At 41.4% G+C, this 23,569-nt stretch overlaps 2 pseudogenes; both read left to right on the top strand.

The window, feature by feature from the left end:
* The first annotated feature begins 21,410 nt into the window (after window positions 1-21,410).
* Window positions 21,411-21,969, top strand: LOC149872685 (zinc finger MYM-type protein 1-like; annotated as a pseudogene).
* Window positions 21,970-22,038: 69 nt separating this feature from the next.
* On the top strand, window positions 22,039-22,758 carry LOC149872684 (52 kDa repressor of the inhibitor of the protein kinase-like; annotated as a pseudogene).
* The last annotated feature ends 811 nt before the right edge of the window (window positions 22,759-23,569 follow it).

The following is a 23,569-nucleotide window of genomic DNA, read 5'->3' as shown; positions in this document are numbered from 1 at the left end:
GTTTGCTATCTGATGGCATTTCCAAGACTAGTGTGAAATGACTTATTATGGGTGTCATCTGATTTCTAGAGAATAGGCTTCTGCACTACAGTAATACAAAATCACTATTGTCAACCTTTTGGATGGTATCAGCAAGGAAGCCAAGCAGTGAAATGTAGCATGGGTTCAACTGCCTTTCAATAAAGGGTTGATCATTTCAGCCCTTAGGAAATAAAAGTATAGCAGAATTCCAAAGTAGGGATAATCATACCGATATGACTCAGAGCTGTTGTAAGGCATGGTTGCCTACTGCCTTCCTATTGTTCACCACTTTTGTATTGTTGTTGTTTAACCATGGTAACTAGATTACCATTGGTTCATATATGTCAAGCTGTACTACAGGTCCCTACTGAATGGTTTTCTGCCATTCTACATCCAGTGTGATCTGGTGATAAAATTCACTCCCCATGCAAAGGGGGCCTATAAAATGTGGTTTCCCATTCCTCTACTAATATCCTATTTTGAGGTCTGTTGTGCTATTTCTCAATTACATTTTGGGAAAGAGTGTTTGGAGGCGTTTGTTATTCAAAATAACACCAGCCAAGAGATCAATGAATCAAACAAGATGACAAACCAATCTGCAACCTTTCAAACACCCTTCTGTTCAGAGCTATGCCATCTCTTTCAAATCAATTTGACCTATCCCTGTTTTTAACACATTTAGCATTAAAGAATTCATTTACTGAATTGGTTCACATGGAAGAGTTTAATAAGGCAATAAGACATGACAGTCTTGTGTTACAGTGAAATAATACATACCTCTGAAGTGCTGGGAGCACAAAGTACAAGTAAGTAACTACAAAGCCTAGAGAAATGTATGGTTTTGTGACATCATATGGATTGGAGTGTTCCATCCCAGTTCTTACAGAGAGACAGAAAATCAGAGAGAAACACTTTAAATGGATAGTTACCAAAAAAAAAAAAAAAAAGGTATATAACCTTTCCCAGAACATATTGCTGGTTTTTTTGAAAATTTTTAATTCAGTATTAGTAACAAGAGACATAAATCTTAACAGTAGTGGTAGCGCATGCTACAATACAAAATACAACCCATTCACATATGTGGCAGATAAAGATTTTTCAGGGCCTGGTACAAAACTATGGAATCAACTCCTGAAATAGCTAAACACTGTCCCATACCTCATCTCACCACATTGTCTTCCAAGTTGAAAATACACTTCTTTCACCTTATCTTCACTAAAGGAACATAGTCACTAATGTATAATTAAAACAAAAGAATAACAAACAAACGAAGCCTCTACATAATTTTCCCTTGAGGTGAAGGAATGGATGGGGGAAATTACAAACTTACACACAAACATATGTATGGCACATAATTTAGGGCAATATTAGAATATATTCAGATATGATGGTGATGGATTCAATACAAGGTTCAAGCTATCACAGGTTAGCTTTCATTTACTGTGGGGTAAGAGCACACACATTGGCAAATACTGCAGACCATTTGATGTGTGTCAAATCCCAATTGTCATTTACCTCATGGTAAATAGATTGTGGGAACTTGCCCTAAGAAAGTAGAAGTGACAAAATACAATGCACTCCTTTAATTAAGAGAAAAAGAAGGTCTTTGGTATTACTTCTTATATACTATAAACAATAGTCTGTAGTTCTACTTGTGGATGTCCAAGCACTTTACAATACCTAATGATTAATTCTTACAGCTTTTCAAAGAATTAAAGCCTCCTGTTTGTAGATAATTGACTAGAAGCATGCAGAGACTCAAGGTCAAAAAGAAAGTCAGTAGTATTGTGAGTGGGTGTGTAGGGGAAACTGGGGGCTTGGGATAAACCCTTCTGACTTGCAGTCCTGTGTGATATAAGCAAGGGGCCATTTAAAATGAAGTTGAAGTCTAACAGAAAATTAATTCCATATATTTCTAATTATCATAAAATAATATTAATAGTTATAGGCCCAACACACAAAAATGCCTCTATAAGTTTTTGTCAGCTTGCTCATTATGAGCTTCCATGGTCATGTACATGCATATGGATGATAGTTTTGCTATGAAATATCATTCCTCTAGTGACTAGATATTAGATCCTCAATGGAAGCTGCAATAGATTGAGCAAGGCCAGCTAGGAAGATTAAGGTTAATGGTACATGGAAGAGAAATCTATTTTTCTCTTAATTGCCGTGTTCAACCATTATATGTTTTTTTATTAAGATGCATGGATGTGACAAAAGCAGATACAAGAAGCAGCAATTGAACTGCAGCCTCCAGCTCACTGAGGGTCAATGAAGGTGTGCCTTATTCCATAGTAGAGGATGACCTTTTGACTTCACATACATATATATACAAATTTATGCTTTTCAATTTGAAGCCCATTCACTTAAATAGTTAACATCCCAGAGGGTAGCTCTCTGCTGTAGACTTTATCTTTTCTTCTAACACAGGATAACTTTGTCTAGGAACAGGCCAGCTGGTGAGCTTGAGCCATATTCACTATCCGTAGCTTTTTTGATTTGTATAGACTAAATGCCCATATGGCCTATATTCTGCTGGTACAGGCTTATAAAGTAGCTTATTTATACATAATGGAGAAATTATCAAGTTGTGTGAACTGGTACACCTCCACTGCAGTTAGCCAATCAACTTCTGGCAATTTAAACCATTTGAGAAACTTGCTACAATAGTTGTATCCCTGTAGAATTAAACACTGGCTACAACAATGTTAGAGGATAGATTTTTTCCCCTTACTATTTCAATCTGCTCAATTAGTTTTCATGTAAGCAGCTAAAACCTTGTCTACACACAAAGCCTGCACCACTTTAACTACACCTACAGAGTCAAAAGAGTATGAACTAAAGTACATATGCTGACATAGCTTACTCATATAGGGAAAGAGGGATACATTGTTCTTGTATAAGACATCTTTATCTTTGTAGGACTGTGTGTCTATACTTGTTGGAAATTGTGCAACTTTAACTATAACATCCCAAGGTTATACCAGTGCCAAATGTGTTGTAAACCAGGAATTCAAGTGTACCAGTTACCAAGATTTTCCAAACTCTAAATCATCCTGCTATTTTAGCTGCTTATTCAGATTTCTATTCAGCTACTGCTCCTCTTGAACTTGTTGTAGGACTTTGAGTGGCTTCAGCTTCTGCAGTTTTCACCGAGTGCTGATAGCTATTGGGTCCTTCTGTTTGAATTCTTTTGCTGAAACATAGTGGTTTGTTTGGTATTATTCACTTGCTTGTCTAAGGATTCTGATTTTTTGTTGTTGAAAGACTTTATGAAGTTTGTTTATAGGCCACCCCCTATTTTGTGGTTGGTGCATGTCTTTCTCGGCTCTTGGGAAGCCTGCGTCACATGAGAATGTTGGGTGAAGTCTGTTTGAAGTTTGTTTTCTCCTGCTGAACTCTCTGAGGGAATCTAGTTTCATTTCATTTGGCATACAGAGAGGAACTTTACTTATTATTCTAAGTTTTCTGCTGTTAAACATTTTTTTCTCTGTTTCCAAAAGGTGTCTTTAGGTTGCACAACATTCATGAATTGTTTAAACTGAGCTTCCAGAACATGTTAATTTGAGTTCAGGGTTCTTAGAAAAGCACATTTATAAGGAGACAAAAATCATGCAGCAACTCAATCTATTCTCATCAAGAGCTCCTCACTTACTGTTTGGAATTAATTATAACACTTTTATATTGAGCTTTTCACAGTGTATTCTTCCAATTTGGTGGCATGATATCAGGTGAGGGTACTGGGTTATCCTGATACTGGATTATGGTTGGAGACATTGATGATCCAAAACCAAATACTGCTTGGTCAGGTTCATATCACAGCTGAGCTACTTCCCAGTATTTATTATATGTACTTCACTAAAGAAAAGATGCTTTGCCAGCCAAGGCAATCAAAACTTATATTCCTCACTTCCCTACCTGAATCCTCTATCATGACCCATCCATCATCCAGTTCCTCTCTCCAGTTCTCTCTCCAAAGTACACTTGCAAAGGTTTATTCAGACTTGATATTGTCATGGCCAGCCTCATGTATGGCATACCTGAGATAGAACCATAGACTTCCATGGTAGGGACAGGACTATCCATTATCTTTTACACTTTATAAGCTCTCTGGAATTACATGGTGGTGTTAACATGCACTAAACAATCACTTTCATACTTCCTTTGCTCAAAACAGTATCATCCTAACAATATGAGGGAGACTATGTTTTGAATCCTAGGGGAGCAACAATTTATGTGATAGCTGACACTTTGGCCTACATACCAGGACTCAACTGAAAAACAGTACAGCAAAAAATTGAAGTTGATACAGTTTGAGCTAGAGAGGCAGTGTTTGTAAGTAAGGGCTGTGACAATTCAGACCTTGCATGGATTGCCAGAGAAGGATCTATAACACCACCTTTATACCGTCTTGCCACATTAATTCACATGATGCATCAGCTCCTAGTAAAGTTAAAGTTGAGTTCAAAGTAACCCAGCTGCTTCCAAGAACTGTAGAGCACAGGACTGCACTGAGAGGGGAAGTAATGATTTTCCTTTGAAGTCCTGCTACTATGTGGATGCCAATTAACTGTAAGTGTCATGACTTAAAAGGAGCCTCAATATATTGAGTAAACTATAAAATGCAACAGAAAAATATTTCTCTGATATGCTAATGACTTCTTTTTAAGCAACACATGGCTAGAAGTCAGGGAGATCACCACTAAAGTTGACTTCTGGAAATAATTTCCTAAGAAATCAGGGTGGCAATAAGGTCACACTAGTCAATGGTCTGCTGATGGTTTTGAGACCTAATACTATAGATTTTCATCATTTGCTTCAGATTCACTGTCTTCTTGGGAAGTTTGGTTTTCTTGCCACAGGTAGCTGGGCATCCAGAATACCTACTAGTCAAGCAAACTTAACCATAGGCACCAAGCCTAATCTTTAGTTGATGCAAATAGGTATAATTTCATGAAACTGATATTAGTGGAATTAGTCTGTAGCCCTGGGGAGTCAGGCCAACTCTCAGGATCTCAATATTGCATTGTTAGACAGGAGGGTGTGACACAACGGCACATATACAAATACACAAATCAATTAGGTGCATACACACACACACTACCAGCTCATACACATCCAAACGAGCTTATACACATGCATACCTATCACCAATTCAAGCACATACACTATACACCCCAAAAGTTAAACACAGATCAATAATTTGTATATCATGCACACAATGCCATATATACACACACACACACTCACCAGTTTACACACATACAACCCACCTACACATACACACAGGTGAATTCCTAATTTGGATGGTACAGTGTGTATGTGTGTGCTTGGAGTACCTGGGGGAAAGAGTGAGAGAGAGAGCTGAAATGTAGGGAGTGAAAGTTCCCAGAACCAGGATTGGAACTGGTGGACTACAGAGAAGCTGGCTGAGGAACTGAGGCTTGGGTTTACTTAGGTAGACTGGGCTGGAAATTGAGGCAGACAGCTGAGATGGGGGGGGCAGATAAGTGGTGGTAAGGAGGAAACAGCCAGGAAAGAAACTGAGGCAGAAACCTGGGAGCTCAGGGGAAAAGGCAATGGGGATAAGACAGTGGCAAAGAAATGGGGGGTTTGGAGGCAGAGAGGAACTCAGGACAGGTGTTGGAGGTGGCAGTGACCCAGAAGCAGGAGAGGGAGAAATGAGACAGAAGTTAGAGCAGTGAGGAGCAGAGATTGGAGCAGGGCCAAACCAGAGTAAAGCAAAACCCAACTTAGGGGTCCAAATACAAGTTTTATTACACAGACAGCACACTGCACAGCCCCATGAAGTTATTGGTTCACACACACACACACACACACACACACACACACACGTGCACTCACAATGGCAGTAGGAGAAAGAGACTCAGTGGAAGGGCTGGAGTCCAGGTAGGGAAGAGAAGCAGAGTCCAAGTCCTTGGTTGAAGAGGGGTTGGGGGGTGATAGCTACCTATCCAGGCTGGAAAGAGGTTCCTGTCCAGTAGGTGTTGTCCTGAGGGGGGTTTCCAGCAGGGCCTCTGGGTGGATAGGTGGTGTGGGATGGTGCTGGTCCAGATGGAGAGGGCAGCCCACTGGGTCTGTCTTCACTGCCTGTTTTTATAGGGGTAGACCTTGTGTGACCCTAGTGACAGGAGGTATGCCCAGGCAAGGGTCAGCCCCTGGTGTACTGAGCATGTGTGATCCATGCAGGGATGTGCAGTTTTGAGTGTCTGTAATGGTGAGAGCTGCTGGTTCTGCAGGGTCTTTTGTCTTTCAAATGCTGGGTTCTTGTCTCTGTTCCTGGGTGAGGTCCGTGGTTCCTGGATAAATCAATGCAGGTGATGGCCCAGTCATTACAGGTCATTCAGTAGAGGCCTGCTACTATTGTATTTCAATCATTCTCAATTATTCTCATTCATCTGGGAACCAATTTACATGGTAGGGGTATGCGACTCATACAATTGCAACACACAGGGGATGCCTGAGCAGAGGACACAAGATGGAGACTTGACGTACAAAATGGAAACTTGACATTACTTTGGTTCACTTACAAACACAGGCCTAAGCCATACAATATCCATATGAAACAATAAAAATCAATGCGAAAATGATAATAATATAATATACAACAGTAAGAATCAATACAAACCTAATAATAATACAATATAAAACAGTGGATATCCAAAACCAAAAACTTGCTACCAAAATAAAAATGTTACAGCTTATCCTAAGTCTGAGCTCTCTTATGCTTGTCTATAGGGAATAGAGAGGGAGAGAAAGAAAAGCCAGAAATAATTGGGGAAGGGAAGGGAATGCATATATATATGTTTGTGTATATTATGTATGTGTGCATGCGTGTATACATATATATGTATATTTATATACAAAAGAAAAACTGGGGGGTTTTGCTACATGTCAAATCTGCTTGTATAGGTTTTTCATACATGTAGGCTTAAAAACATTACATAGGGTTATAGATAAAGATCTAAGCTCTTCTAACAAATTTTATAGCTGCTTCTTAGGTGGAATAAAGCAATGCAACATATCTGGTATTGAAACCTTCAGTACTTAGAAACTTCTAACAGGTACAGAATTATGTATCACCTTTCAGGGGCATCTACACAACACTACTGCACAGTGTCGCAACAATCAACTGTGCAGTAACTTGTTACAACTGTGCAGTACGGTCAGAAACAACTTATGTGGTGAAGGACTACACAGTACCAGTGGTTACTGCACAGTCATTTAGTTACAACTGTGCAGTCAGGCACACATGTAGACATGGCCTTCCTCAGCAAGAAAAGATATGCTGAGACATAAAACCTGCCATCTGCTCTCTACATTGGCTTCCCAACAAATTTTTTATCAAGTTTAAGGTCAGTCAGCTATTCCTGTGACCTGAGCTTGGAATATCTAAAGGACTGAATAAACCTGTAGCATGGAGACCATTGCAACCATTATGCTTCTCTGGCACAACAGAACTTTCAGGAAAAGCTCATCTGCATTGGAGAAAGGACTTCTACAGGCCAAAACTGTGAAATGAGCACCTCCAGGAATTAAGAACCAAAACCACCTTCTACTCAAAATAAACAACATAGTTCTTGACCTTGTCTCATCTAATATAAATATATAGTAACAAATAGTTTAATTTTTAAAAACTTAAACTCCAAAACACCAAATAGAAACAAAATGAAACAAAACAAACAGGCAGGAGACCTTATGAAAACAAGACAACCCATTGCACAAATTTGTACCCCTGAGGAGAGGATGAAAGAACACACGTGACAGATATTAATCACAATTCTTATTGAACTTCTGGAAGGTGCTCAGACACTGTGATGAAAACAGTATGAAATTGGAGCAGAACAAAATAGAAAAGAAAATCTCTATAAAGGGCAGGAAATGGAATGTGACATCTTTCATGTAAAAATACCATGTTGATAAAAATAATCCCAAACTAGGAACATCAAAATAATTCACAGGCATCAAGATTTGTAAGTCTTAAATTATCCATGAATTCTTATTACTTTATATGCTAGTTTTTGAGCTGGAAATTCTTCATGCAGAGCCATGCATAGAATCATAGGGCTGGAAGGGACCCTGAAGGATGATCAGGTCCAGCCCCCTGCACGAGCAGAAAAGACATTTGGGGTCAGATGACCCCAGCCAGGTGACTGTCCAGTCTTCTCTTGAAGACCTCTAGGGTAGATGATCACACCGCCTCCAGGCGGGGAGCTTGTTCCATAGTCTGGACACCCTAGTTGTAAAGAAACTTTTTCTAATCTTCAACCTGACACTGTCTTCCAGGAGTTTGTGACAGTTGTTTCTGGTTTTCCCCCAGGACACCCTGGTGAACAGTTGTTCACAGACCCCTGATGTACGGCTCTGATCCAGCAGTAAGTTGCAATCAGGTCTCCTCTCCTTCTTTTGTTTAGGCTGAAGAGTCCAAGATCCCTCAGCCTCTCCTTATATGGCTTGCCATGCAAGTCCCTGATCATGAGTGTGGCCCTTCTCTGGACCCTCTCGAGCTTTAGCACATCCTTGGTGAAGTGTGGCACCCAAAACTGTATGCAGTACTCCAGCTGCGGCCACACCAATGTTGAGTAAAGTGGGATGTACATGACCATCTTGAACTTGTTTCTTCTGTTTAAAATACTTGCATTTTTAATGCAAAAATAAAGGGAAAGAAAGTCAGCACATACAAGATTTTTGGATCAGGGATGTATTTTCTTTTATATTCTGTCAAGTGCTACAAACGTCTATATTATAATGCAATATAAAAAGTAGAATCACATCTAAATATGTACATATGTACTAATCACTGGCTGCATGTACATATGCAATTACTGCACACCAATATAAGCTCCAGAATATTTTGCTCCTGGGCACACCATTTGAACATGTGCCTGGGAGCAAAGAGCCCTGAAATATATTACTCTGGAGTTCATTTATGCACAACACGCAGACCCTGGTCAGAGCAGCCTGAGCTGACAGTGCTTCAGTGCAAGGCTAGTCAGCAGGTGTTTTATAAGTACTACCCTGCTGTGAATTTTATTAGTTGCATGTACCCTAACAGGGGCTTACATGTAGATGCCAAGATATTTGCAATGCAGTTAATTAGTTAACTGCATAGTAACTGTCTTATGTAGATATGCCAACTGTGTGTAAAGTACTCTTAGACATGCAACCAGAAAAAAGAACAAACCTTACCACATATTTAGCTATCAAAAAGTGGCAAATTCTCTCCAAATCTTCTAATGCACTTGTCGGGTAAAATCCTGACTCCACTGAAGTCTATGGATAATTTCTTTTTGATTTCAGTGGGTGCATCTATACAAGCACTTTACTGAGGAGTAGACTAAATAGCTGTGCAGTAAAGCATTACTGTCTACACATGCACCAGTATTAGGGCACAGTAGACCAATTAACTGCCCTGTAAGATAGTAGTGTCAGGGACAGTATTAGTTTATAGTGGAGTAATTAACTGCAATTAAATGCACATGCAGACATTGACCACAGGCACCAATTGCACCTGGTCATTCTAGCCAGCAAGGGGCGACAGACCCCTGCCTGCCACCTAGCCACACAGATTTGCCAGTTCAACACTCTCATGCCCCAGTCAATCCCTTTGGTGCCCAACGCTGGCACCCGGAGCCCAGAGCTGACTCCCATATCCCCTGCCAGCCTGATCCTGCTCTGCTTTGACTCAAGTTGCTGCTGTCCCAGGCCCACATGTGAATGCTGCGCCTGAGAGTTGTTTACTCCAGCACAAACTGCTCTGGAGTTTATGACTTCACATTAATTGCACGTGCAGATGCACCCCATGGGACCAGAATTTTACTTTTAGGATTTAATTGAGAAGTGGTAATCCATTTTCTGTCTATATTATGCTTGCTATAAAGATACCCTTGATGAGAATTGTTTTAATTACTTATTTTAATATAAGGGACAACATTCATTTTTGTCCTGTGCCCTTATAAGTTGATGCTATAACATAGAGGATGAATTTGACTCCTAATGTTTTCAGTGTCTTGAAATACAAAATTTTTGTGATGACTCTGAATCTGTATGAGGTATCATATTGACTTCAAAATCTTTCCTGTGTATTTGAACCTTCCAGATCCTTACACCTTGTTAAGCACAAAAAATATTATGCCTTTTCCCAGGAAATTCAGATCCTTCTTAAATTTTCTTTATGTAATACTTAAGGTTCTGGCTGTACAAGTTTTACAGTATTTTCCCTGTAATAAGCAAACATCTATCACCCAAAGTGCAATTTTTCTTCTGAGAGATGGATAAAGCATATGGCACCTAATGGCAAGTTGTTCTGCTAAAATGGCCTCTGAAGATTTCTACGATCAACAGACTGCCCTAGTAAAATATCTTTTAAAGACATAAATATATATGGTTATAAGTTGAATTAAAACTCATTAAACCCACCCTTATTTTCAGATAGTTGCAAGAGATTGCTAGGCTTTCCTATGGGAGAAGTTGGCTGAAAGAAAAAGTTTCCTATCACAAACATAGGCATATTTTTTATGCAAAAGAGTGGTTAATGCAAGACTAATCGGGGATTTTGAACTCTTTGGGCAAAAAGGCTTTTTTTAAAGCATTGCCGCTGCGTGTGCGTGTGCGTGTGCGTGCGCGTGCGCGCATGCTATGTGGAAGGAAGCTCAATTTAAGATGAAATACAGCTCAGAAACAGGCTGAGAAGGACACTCCAAGACAGCCTGAACAAGGACAATAGTGTCACCGTGAGCAAAGGCCTAGAGAAATCCTCACCTGAGAAAAGGTTTGGTGCTGCCAGTAAGGAAACTGTCTCTGGTTGTTTGATTTCTACCATGTTAACAAAAGCAAAACTTTATACAATGTTGTAGATAAATGGAATTTCATTGATTTCTCTTCCTAAATGCAATTACGTACAAGACCTTGAATATCTAACTAGACATTTGGGTTAAAAAGGATAACATTGCTGTATGTAAGATTTTTCCAGTTCATTTGGATGATATGGAGAGGAAGATCTGCCATGTACATCACAGACTAGCCACAATGTCACATACCTGTGGTTTGTTAAAAGTTGCAACTGAATGTCAATTCTGCTCATTATTTACTGCATAATTATTTGTCTATCAATGTTATCTAAACACCTATGTGATACATTGAAAAAGGCAAAGTGCAGGACACTTTAAATATTATACTAAGCACCAGTATTCTGCAGCTTTGTGCACAATTGTGATGATTTTTGTCTTTTGTTGATTCTGGTATTAATCTCCATATTTTAGAACAGAATTGCTTGTGAGAGTAGCAGCAGTAATAGAAATAAATAAATAAACCAATCTTTTCTAACTGTTTTCTACTAGATGAATAAGCATAGAATAGCAGTGAAAAACCTGAGGGAAAGAAAGTCTAATTACATACATGAGGAAGTGAGGAATTAGAATAAAGTATAATTTTTTAATGCATTCCCAGTAATCTACATGAATGATCATAAGAAAAAAATTCAGGGCCACTCTTCATTGCCTTTAGTCAGCTTTGGATTAGGCTGTTAATTTCTCTGGGCCCCCGTTTCCTGTCTTTAAAATGGTGTACCAGTCAGTACATCACGATGCAAAGCAGTACTACGCTGAGACACATTGGGTGTTTATAGATGTGCTTTGGGAGGCAGGGGGGAAGGGAGGGGTGCTTTAATTAGCACAACTCCCACAGCTGCACTAATTAAAAGAGCCAGGAGCATGATGTGTATCAGCCTTCCTGCACTGAAAAATGGTGGTGGGGCACTTTAAATTAAAGCTTATTAAATGAGCTTTAGGTTAAAACACCCTGCCACCATTTTTCAGTGTGGGGGTGGTGATATATGTGATGCTGGAGTGCAGCAATTACTACACTTGAGCATACTCAATTATTGAGCACATGGGAGTAGCCTCTCTGCATGTGTATAGGAGCCCATTTATCTAGATCTGCCTGTATTAGCCCACAAACAAGAAGTAATGTAGCCACAGAAGTGCAGAACTGTGCATGCACCAATAAATACTACCTCTCAACACAGCTCATTGGTATGGGCAAAGTACCACACTAATGCAACTACACTATTTCTCAGAGCAGATCTATGAATTAGGCTTCTCAAAGGATTTGGAGCAGAGGTTTCTAAAGTTTTGTTCACAGAAGTCCACTTAATGGAGTGGGATATCATGCTGTGGGCTGAACAGCAAAATGAATCTGAAATGCTTACTTCTGTCCCATCCAGGACAGCACAAAACAGCTGCAGATGCTTCCTTTACCTGAAGAAGGGTGTTTGTACCTGAAAGCTTGCAAAGAAAAAATGGTCAACCATTTTAGTCAGTCTAATAAAAAATATCAGATTTACCCAAAGAACCTTGTCTGAATTGCAATGTCTTTAAGTTTAGCAAATGTAACATGATATACCTTACATCAGTGATCACCAACCAGTCAATCATGATCAACTGATTGATCATGGAGCTTCTTCCAGTTGATCTGAGCCTGTGGGGGCTGAGCGCATGCATGCACCCCCTACCCACAACACAGCAGGTAAGTCTGTGGGGGGGGGAAGAGTTGGGGGCCAGATGGATGCCCCATGTGGTGAGGGATGGAGTGCAACACATGCAGGAGCAGGGGCTAAGGTGAGTGGGGAGCCAGCCAAGCTGGGTGGTGGGAGGATTGGAGCCCAGGGGGCTTGTCCAGAGGGACTGGGAGCTCCCACCACTGTGCACACCTCAGAGGAGGACCAGGGGGCATGTGCCCCCCACATCTGTGTGCGAGGAGGAGGCAGCTGCTGCTGCATGCCACACTTTGTGCCCCAAGCACTGCTGCAGCTGCCCTGGGAGCACTGCGATGCCACATGCATCCTGCCATTGGGCAGGCAGGGGGCATGGTTCAGCCCAGCAGTGGGGCACACATAGCATCAGGCCACTTCTGGGCCGGCTGCAGCAGGACTTGGGGCACAAAGCCCAGCATGCAGTGGCAGCCAGCTCTGCCCCATGCACAGATCAGGGGAGCGTGTGCCTCACTAAATCCAGAGCAGCATGGGTGGGGAGGGACATGCATGTAATGATGAGGGAGGGAGTGGGGCTGGGGCAGGGACAAATGCTTGACAGCCATGGAAGGACATGGGATGGTGGGGTGCGAACCCTGGGAGGGCTTGGGTGGCATGTGTCCCTGGATCTGTGCACAGGGCAGGGCAGGTCAGCTTGCTGCTGAGGGCTGGGGCCAAGGCAGCACTGGGCTCCTCCTGGCAGGGGTATTGGGTCAGGCTGCATTCAGGGTGGACAGTGGCACTGGGACAGGGGTTGCGGTGGGGGTGCAGCCACCTGAAAGTCTGCCGTAGCCTCCTTCCAATCTCCCCTCCCAACACCACTGCTGCCTACCCAAAGGGAGAGAGTGGGTCACAGGCAGTGTCAGGGTCTAGGGTGGGTGGTGCCCTGGCCAGGCTGGGTGGTTGGACAAGTGGAGGCCCAAGAAGCACATGCATTCCTGATCTGTGCATGGGGTGGAGGTGGCTGCCATTCCATGCTGTGCTTTACTTCCTGCATCTGCTGCCCCATGCCCCCTGCCCACCCGCACATGATGGCATGCAGCTCTCGGGTCAGCAGGGCTCAAAGCGCAGCACGCAGCAGTAGCTGCCTCTGCCCTATGTACAGATTGGGGGGACACATGCCTCCCAGGCCTCTGCTTGTCCCACCACCCAGCCTTGCTGGAGCCCCACTCACCCTGGCCCCCAGCCCCTGCTCCTGCCTGTGCCCTGCTCCCTCCCTTACCACTGGGGCCTTGATCTTCCCCTCCCCACCCATGGCCCTTTCTCCTCCCTCCACCCCTTCCCCCACAGACTTATCTGTTGGATACTTTCTTCTCCCTCCACCTGAATCTGCCTCCCCCACTTCCCTCCCCACAGGCTGACCTGTTGGGTATGTGTGTGAGGAGGGGGTGGGTGGCATGCAGTAGATCCTGGGTTTCTTTTTAATTCAGGAAGTGATTTCCTTCTTAAAAAGTTTGGATACCATGGCCTTATATACACTGTTACAGCAAGGAAAATCTAGCAGCACTCCTTAATTCATGCTCCAGTGGGACTTACTGCAGCAGACTTTTCATGTAAATAAAATGTGTGGAGCTAGCTCATATAATTAAGTGCCTCCCCAAACATTCAGTACTTTGGTATCCATTCAGAGGGTAGTGGGGAGAGAGGGAATGCAAATTTACTGATGAATTAGTAAACCCATTACAAAGAACCTCAGTTATCCTCGAAAGTGGAGTGCAGAATTACTGCTAAAGTTTGTCATTGAATTACTACAGAACAGTCAATGGCTATAGCCTGCCTGATCAGCTGGTTCTGTTAAGGATGACTGTCACTAAGAAGTCCCATTTTGAGCCACATAACATTCTCCACAGGCTGTAAAGTGGCCTGCAGGCCACACTTTAGGGATCTCTGAATTAAAGGGTGGTTAAAGCACTGTTCTGGGAGATGCGAGATGAAGCCTGAAGTCTCTCTGGCAACCCAAGGTGAGTTCTCAGATGAATTTCCTAACCATGAAATTATTACAAAAAAAGATTGGAATCTCTCGGCCTCCTTTGTCTGTTCTTTTAAAAAGAAAAACCAACCCCATTGCTTATCTGCTTATTAAGAGCTCAGTCTGCTAGGCACTGGGACCACTTACCTGACCAAACCCTTGAGGGGATTTCAGCAAAGGAACACATGATTTTTAGATCCCTGTCAGCCCATAGTCAAATCTATATGAACTGTGGAGATTTTTGCCTTTCTCCATAGTTAGGTGTATAGCCCTCTGCCTGGTATCTCATGAGTGTATATTAACCACCTTTTACAGAGGCTCCCATGGTCCCCCTGATTTACCTGTGGCAGGTTAGGGTATTATATCTTGCATTATGTCAGGGTTGACAGTAGTTTTAATAAGAGGTTAGATTATGGATTTGTATTAGGATGGTTTGCATAGGGATGATCCTGGGTCAGGCAGGGGGTTGGACTACATGACCTAGGGAGCTTCCTTCCAAGCCCTGCTTCTCTGTGATCCTCTATAACTCTCTAATTCAGCATTGAATGCCCAGCCCTGTCAAGAAAAGAATAGTTTTGGGCACGCTCAGAAACACAATTCTAGGCACTTTAGTCCAAAAGTCAGGTGGCTATGGAACTTTGTGCTTCCAGAGTTAGGAGCCACCTAAGCACAGGATTTCAAGTCAGCCATTTTGGATTACCTAAATGCTACTTCTGGTGCCTTAGTCATCATTGGGTCTGACATACAACTCACAAATAAACCTTAGCAACTGTCTACTGGAGATGGTTAGGCTGTAAATGCTTTTTTTTCATTTTTTTTCCAATTAGCAGCCAGAAATGTAGAAATAAACTATTTTCTGTGTGATGAGTTGCCCTTAATCAAAATATTTCAAACTAAATAAAGTGAAACTGGCCAATTGTGGCCTTGGGTCCACCACAATCCGCTGGCTGGGAAATTGGCTCTGTGGTCAGACCCAGAAGGTTGTAATTGATGGAAAACAATCATCATGGTGTCCTGTGACCCGTGGGGTCCCCCAAGGCTCTGTCCTTGGACCCATATTGTATAACATCTTCATTAAAGATGTGGACATTAGAGTGAGAAGGGGACTGGCCAAGTTCGCCGATGACACCAAACTTTGGGGCAAAGCATCCACACCAGAAGACAAGTGAACCTAGACAGGCTCAGCAAATGGGTGGATGAGAACCTGATGGTATTTAACTGTCCAGTATCGCCATCCCCTGTGGACCTGACGGACGCTGCCTAGGGTGTTATCAGCTATAACTGGGGATCTTACACACATATGTCTCTCCTGCCATGACTTGGACTTGATGTTAACGGAGTTGGTTCAGATACCTTCACGTGTAGTCCAATTATTAGTCTCACCAGCATCCCACGAGGTCCCAAGTTTCTGAGGGCTCTGCCACCCCTACACTCTCACCCATTCCACCAGGTGGTGGCCAGCCAATTGGTCCGGCCACGTGTCCTCAGTTCCTCTCAAACAAACAACAAAAGAAAGGTCAAAAAGAAAACATGAAAATAGAGAAGGCTCTCCTGGCCTGTGTCGCTGCTCCGGCTGTCTGCAGCCACACTCGAAATCAAACCTGACCTTCGTCGGGTCAATCTCTCTTGTTGGCTCTCTCTCTTTCTCTGAGAGCCCCTTGTAGAGCTTGCCACAATTTCTCTAAACAACGTAAGTCTATACTATTGTCTTGTGCCACTATTACATGTACTACGATACCCCAAAGTCAATAGTGCCGCTTTATTAGGGTTATTAGGGTACCCCTCTCCCGCCGGTAAGCAAACAGTTCTACTCACCACAGACCAGCAAACTGGGTTCCAAACCCCCACTGGGGTTTTGTTCTCTGCCAGAGGCTCTTACCAACACTCAATGTTGTTTTTAGAGTTCCCTGCAGAGTGTGCCGGCGTGCTCCTCCTCCTCCTCTTTCCAGTTCTGCATTGCTGCATCCTGCCTGTCCCCGGCTCTTCTTTATACTGGCGGGGAAATTATTGGCCCCTCCCTTCCTGACACACCTGGGTAAGAGGAATCTCTCCCGGGCTCCTTGGGGCTGCGGACCCGGGGCTGCTAAACCTTTGATTAGCCCATAAGTCTTGGAGCCTGGCGGCTCCTTCTCTCTCTCACATTAACACCAAAAAATGCAAGGTTCTCCACCTTGGGAAGAAAGACCTGCAGCATCCTTATAGGTTTAGCAGTGCTACGTTGGCTAGCACTAAGGAAGAAAGAGACTTGGGGGTCATTGTTGACCACAAGATGAACATGAGCCTGCAATGTGAGGCTGCGGCTAGTAAAGTGACCAAGACACTGGCTTGCATCCATAGGTGCTTCTCAAGCAGATCCCGGGATGTCATTCTCCCCTTGTACTCAGCCTTGGTGAGGCCACAGCTGGAGTACTGCGTCCAGGTTTGGGCCCCACAATTCAAAAAGCATGTGGAGAAGCTTGAGAGAGTCCAGAGAAGAGCCACGTGCATGATCAGAGGTCAGGGAAACAGACTTTATGACAACAGGCTGAGAGACATGGGGCTCTTTATCCTGGAAAAGCACAGACTCAGGGGCAATCTGATGGCCACCTATAAGTTTATCAGGGGTGACCACCACGATCTGGGGAATGTTTGTTCACCAGAGCGCCCCAAGGGATGACAAGGACAAATGGTCATAAACTACTGCAAGACCATTTCAGGCTGGGCATAAGGAAGAATTTCTTTACTGTCCGAGCCCCCAAGGTCTGGAACAGCCTGCCATCGGAAGTGGTTCAAGCACCTACATTGAACACCTTCAAGAGCAGATTGGATACTTATCTTGCTGGGATCCTATGACTCCAGATGACTTCCTGCCCTTTGGGGAGGTAGGGGGGGCTGGACTCGATGAACTTCCGAGGTCCCTTCCAGCCCTAATGTCTATGAAATCTATGAAAATGTTTTGTTTCATGTTAGGTCAACTTTATTCTGTCATGGTGTGCTTCTGTTTTGTCCCGTTGGGCTGGTGGTTTATGCCCATCATTGTCCCCTAGTTACATGGCTCCTGTGTCGCATTGCACTGACTCAACAAAAAGAGAGTCCATGGTGCATCAAGGAAAATATATTATATCCAGGAAATTTGGTGAAATGGAGAATTAAGTCATGAAGGACTCAGTAAACTATAATTCCCATTAAATTCCATGGCAACTTAACACTGAGTAGATCACAGATTAGCATTGAACCAAACCAAAAAGTTGCAATTCAGTGAACAAAAAGAAAAAAAACCAACTTTTTACATTTTCAAACTCAAGTTTTTTAGGAAGTGTTCAACTGATAATCACACACATACACACACATACACACATTGTTTTTTGATGAAGAGAAATACTGAAATATCCTGTGAGATGGAAATTTTATTTTTTTATTAACTGTGAACGTTGTCAGAATCTAATATGAAGGGCTGGACTGATATGAATATTTACCAAAAGCACAGAAGATACATAAGATTTATGACATCATGTCTTGTAAGTAATGATTTTTTGTAGAAATCCTTATTTTTGTAATAACATGTCCTCAAACTATCCCATTACCACAAATCATTCCATCTCAGACCAAAAAAAATATTATTTAATTTGGTTAATCATTGTGGAAACTGCATAATATATGATGACTGTTTAAAAATGGGGATTAAAAGAGAGGTTCTGAAGGCTGCACTCTGCCTTACGTATTTTTATTCATTCCGTTTTATAGGCTTTTATTAATTTATCTTTAGCATTCTTCAAAAACTTGGATTCACTGCAAAGACTGTCTATTTTCTTTTTATATAGGTATGTTTAGTTTACAGTCATATGGATTTCGAATCCTAGCTTGGTATAAAGCTTTCAGATTCTTACCAGTCATTTGGCATTCCAGGAAAACTGATCCAAACCCAAATTGGAAACACATTATGTAACTGTATCTGGCAAGAGAAGAAATTAGATTTATTGATTAAGGTTTTATCAAATAATACCTTACACGGAAGTGTGAAGCTGTCTATGGGGCATGCCTGATTGCAATCACGGACCATTAACAAAGGAATAAACTGGCTTAAGCACATTAAAGCATTTACAGGATATACTGAGCAGAGTTAAAATAAAGGATGTCATAAATTGTGTGCCACAGCACTTTTCAAACAGCCGTCACCTCTGCTGTGAACCTCAGTGTATTTTAATTGTCAGTGGTGTGCTGTTATCACGATCTCTTTCTTTGAGAGTAAAATCAAGTTTGCCCTGAGGCTATTGGCATAGCTGATAATTTTTTAACGTGCTTATCACTGCTTTTAGATTAGATAACCTACAGTATGACTAACCAGAAAGCACTAAAATGACTGTATTTTGCCTAGTGAGCGGTTTTTCAAACAACCATTCCTTTACTAAAACAAGTGTTTCCATTAAAAGAGAGAAAAAGAGAGCTCATTGAACATTGCTCACTTAAACATATTATTCAGCTTGTTCTGCTGTTTTTCACTGAATAATTAATTCAATGTACTTTTTCCTTATATTCAATCAGGTGACACAATATAATTGAATACATTGATTCCTAATTAATAATAGAAATTGTCATTATTTTTAACAATCTTATTGATCTTAAACATTCAAGCACAACTTTTCATACCTGTTTGAAGTATTATTTTATAGAAACCTTTAAAAATAATAGTGGTAAAACTAATAAAGATATTACTGGGCATTTTAAACTAGCATGCAAAAGAACAGGAGAACTGTTTTGTCTCTTTCATGAAAGGAAGAAGATATAACCAGAGCTGTCATTACGTCAATTGTCTATGGGGACATATAACAGAAATACTATGGTACTGCAAATGAGCTAAGGTGCCGATAACAGTGAGGCTATAGAAACAGGCACTTCATTCACGAAGTCTGTAATCAAGATGTCACAAATCCATCTGCTGGGCACCCTCAGAGCCCCAAGTTTCTCCCCTATGTCCCATTCCTTGTCCCAAGGGACAGACCAAGGTTTGCACTGGGATAACTCCTTATCCCCAAGATAAGCTGATACTGGACCTCACAGTTGCAGCAGCTGGAATCTTTGCCAGCTCCAGGTGGCTTCTTTTTGGGTTGTTAAAGACATTTTAAGGTCCCTCTTTCCATAGAATGGGTTGGCCTGGAATATCACTTGCCCAGAGATCACTTTTTACCACAGGCAACCAGTAAGGAGTCAAAACAACAAAAGGATTTATTATATAGGAGAAAAGAAATGTATAAGAAAAACTGACCGTAAGTTTGAAGACAGAACAAGGGTTTCTTACCTTCTCTTTTGACTATCACCTAGACTTTCCGTGACCTGCACGTATTTTCAGACATCAGCTTTCCTGCTGATCTCGCCAGCCTTGATTGCCGGGGACCTGGACTCCTTCAAGCCTTAAGAAAATGCAAGGACCCTGGTGACCACACAGATAGGTAGCCCTTAAAATACCTCTAGTCCAGCATACCGCCCCTCATCTGCATTATCCTAATTGCTCATAAGCCACAGAATCCTCCAGAAATGTCTTGCCTCTCTGAGGTACCTACAACACTTCTTACTACCGGGCCATTTTTCTCATATGCTTTTGCTATTTTATTATTGTTTTTCCTATTACACACAACTAATAGCTTGCAATCCTATCCCACCAGTGGCTCCTTCTGCCTGCAATTGGGAGGAGCAATAATCCTTGCCCTAGTCACACAATGGCCAGTGATACTTATTATTTTAACCTGCTCATTTTCCCTTACATATGCATCCCTCATTTCCTTTGGCTAAACCAAGTCCATAATCATAAAGATATATACAGGCAGTATAACATAATCTATACAATGATAAGAGCAACATAAATAGATACACTATGGACTTTTCAACAAGACAATATGCCATATCCATACAACAAAAGAAAATCTGCATGACACCCCAACTCTCCCCCCAAGATTTAGTGGGAGTCATGCCACAAGCTCTTAGGTAGGTTTGGGCACCTTGTACTGGATTTCATAATGACCTAGCTTCACTGCTCTCAGGACCCTGCTAGGTAGAGAAAAGACAAGTTGCAGTCACATTTCTTAATTGCAGCATAACCATAGCCAGTAGTGCAACAATTTAATTATGGTTGCCTAAGCTTTCAATAACTCTGTTTTTATGGGGCATATGCTCTCACTTGAACTGGCATGTTATATTGGTAATATTGGTAACTCCTTTGATGCCAATGTGCTCAGTACAAGCCCGATCGTACATGTCATCTTCTCCTTGTGCTGGTTAACAAAGAAACTTTCGGAAGTGATGCTCCTCCCACCTGAATGAGGCCAATGTAAAGTATCATAGATGTCAACTTTAAAAGCACTAATTGCCAGTGTGTTGTGTACGTATATGGCTTAGTTACATCCATGCACATGAATGTTTGAACATTGAGGTCAGGGATAGATCCAGGAAGGGGCTGCTGATGTGGTTTCATTACCTCTCTGACTCCTGCTCCACCCCAAGCTTGAAACCAAGTGCAGTAGTGGCAGCAGCATTTTCTATTCAGGCTATGCTAAGGGAATCAAATGACTTCATGGCTCATTAGAATCTACGTTATTCATGCTGATCTCTCTTCACTCCACAGGTGTTTGCAACCTTCTCCCCTTTTTAATGTTCTTGAAATTTCAATAATCAAGTTATCTTTTCTTCTGCAATTGTTCTATTTGTTAGCTACTCCTGGTAATACTTTCTGTTTCACAAACCTGCAGGCTGTTTTTTGGGCTAGCTGTGCTATATTTCAACCCATACTCAAACTGGCAAAAAAAAACCAAAGACAGGATTGAAGAATCATATACAAAAAAGTTTCATGAAATTACCTGTTTGAAAGCACAAATGTTCTGCCATTCATACACACAAATGAACAAAGGCAGGTGTGCACAAATGGAAGACAGAAAGTGTCTATCGCTGAGACTATATTAGTTGCAGGTAAAAAGATCTGCCACTTTGAGGGAAGAACGACAATGGTGTATTAGATATAAATAATAAGAGTATCTGAACTTAGTTTTTGATCATTTTCATGCCACTGTTGCCAAGCTGGTGATATAACCTTGCATGAACACTTACTAAATACCCCCCAAAATGCAAAGTACACTAGCAAAACCATTCAGAATGGAATCATAGAAGCATGAGGCATCATCCTCAGAAGCAAGCTAGTAAATAATAGAAATAAGTCAGGTTTCTTTATAATAATTGCTGATGAAACCATAGACATTTCAAAGTGGAACAAATGTCTGCTTGTTTGTAGTACATTAAATAAGATCCAGTTACAGTTAGTGAAGTTTTCCTGGGTTTTTTACCTGTTTGTGACCTAATTGGTGGGAGTTTACCAAAAATGATTTGGGGTTTCTTTAGAAAAAGTGGTTTAGATTTGACAAAATTGAAGTGCCAAGGTTACAAGGTCGAGCAATATATCTAGAAATACTATACAGTAGTGGTGTTCAAACTTCCAGCCCCACTGGCTGGATGAGTGGCATGGGGCCAGTCCATGGACGAAATCCTGTGTAGGGTTGGAGCAAGGGGTTGGGTCGTGCAAACCCAGATCCTACCTTATGCCACCTATACTGGGCCCAACACATACAAAAGTAGAAGTTAGGATGTTTTAAGATAAAAGGTCTAACTGTAAGGATAAATATATAGAAATATTTAATAAATGCCAAGTCAATTGTAACAAAATAGGCCATTGAGGTAAAACTACCTCAACTTGTAGCCCAGGAAATAGACACATGCAACGTTCCATACAGCAGTGTTGAGGATTAGTTTTGAATGAACACCTATATCCAATTTTTGGAGTCAAGAAATGCAAAGATTTATATCACATGGCAACACTCTAAAAGATCTAAGAATTCTAATACCTTGCTTTTCAAAACAGTGTTCATTTGAAAAATTTAGCTGTGCTTTAGAGGCTCATGGCAAAGACTTGTCAGGTAGCCGAAATGTAGTTCTGGCAGAATTTCAAATGTGGAAGAAGTGAAGTGCCAAGCATAGCCTTTAACAGTATAGAGGATTGCAACAAGAAATAGTAACTGAACATTTATATTTTATATGAGTTCTGTGCACACTTCCTGTACCTACAGCTATGGTGAAAAGAATTTTTTCTACTACCCACAGAATTAAAACTTGTCTTCATTCAGAAATGGGTGAAAAGTGTCTCAATGGACTAGCAATGCTGAACATTAATTTAGGTATGGAAATAACTATCACTTAAGTATCTGGTTTGGCCTTGGATTATAAAGTGATAGTTATTTCCATACTTAAGTTAATTGAGGCACCAAATATTAGTAGGCACTTTATGAAAGTTTAGGTTCAAATAGACTGCATAGAGTATTGCGTAAAAAGGTCATAAGGAACTTCTCTCATTTAACGAACAGAGGGTGAAAAATAAACAACTGTGAAAAATATGTAATACAACCAGTCACTGAGCAATAACAATGAAAAATAAATGTAGTTAACTATTTACATCCAAAAAAAGTTAGCAGATTGAACTGTGCTCTCATTTATGTTGGTGTAAATCCAGAATCCACAGTTAATCCAGAATATTATCACTGAATCCACAGCAACTATTCCTGGTTTACACTGGTATGAATGAAAGTAGAATGTCAACTTTTTTTGTATGGATGTTCACAGGGCCAGATTAACCCTTTAATAGGCCCTAGGCAAACAAACTTGCGGGGCCCTACTTTTTTCACTCAATAGTTATAATGTGTAAAATAAGCACAACTGGGCCCTTTCTTCATTTAGGGCCCTAGGCATGTGCCTAGTTTGCCTTTGCATTAATTCAGCTCTGGATGCTCATATTCTACAACTGTTCTTAACTTGTATAAGAAAAAAATTGTAATCTTGTGCTTGACTGAGTACCCAAACCAAAACAGATTAAAGGAGTTGTGGGATTTCATTTTGGAGCCAAGAGATTAAACATGGTTATTTATCAGTCATCTAGCAGTTTATTTAGTTTGTCACTCATCTGTACTGAACTCAGTAGTCCAAAATCAATATACTGCAGCTGTAGAGTACATACA

The sequence above is a fragment of the Crocodylus siamensis genome, chromosome 1 (assembly GCF_052110815.1).
Source record: "Crocodylus siamensis isolate JL-2025a chromosome 1, ASM5211081v1, whole genome shotgun sequence".
Lineage (NCBI taxonomy): Eukaryota > Metazoa > Chordata > Crocodylia > Crocodylidae > Crocodylus > Crocodylus siamensis.
The sequence above is the reverse complement of the archived record's forward strand: the minus strand, read 5'-3'. Positions and strand labels throughout refer to the sequence as shown.